The sequence below is a fragment of the Oryzias melastigma genome, unplaced genomic scaffold (genome assembly GCF_002922805.2).
Source record: "Oryzias melastigma strain HK-1 unplaced genomic scaffold, ASM292280v2 sc00160, whole genome shotgun sequence".
Taxonomy (NCBI): domain Eukaryota; kingdom Metazoa; phylum Chordata; class Actinopteri; order Beloniformes; family Adrianichthyidae; genus Oryzias; species Oryzias melastigma.
In genome coordinates, this window is record NW_023416878.1 from 406,154 (window position 1) to 406,505 (window position 352).

A 352-nucleotide genomic window follows, 5' to 3' on the forward strand; every position below is an offset into this window, starting at 1 on the left:
GTCTGCAGTTCTCCCATTGATATACCGTTTATATTTCACGGTCTTTTACGGCCTGTGACCTCGCTTTCCTCCGGGGGATGGACCAAATGCGGAGAACAAATGTGGGGCTTTAATTTTAAATACGTCCAACCATTATTTCGCCTTGGACGCACTTAAATATGTGCTGCAGTGCAGCAATGTGCATCTCAGCTGCATGTTACGTGATGCAAACATGAATTTTCACCAGTTTTTGTGCTGGTCACAAGTAAATAAACAAATATCAGCCCTCAGGGGCCCGTTTCAAGAAGCAGGTTCAACAAATTTAGAGTTCGAACCTGAACTTAGAGTCACTGGACTCAAAATTCCCAAACTC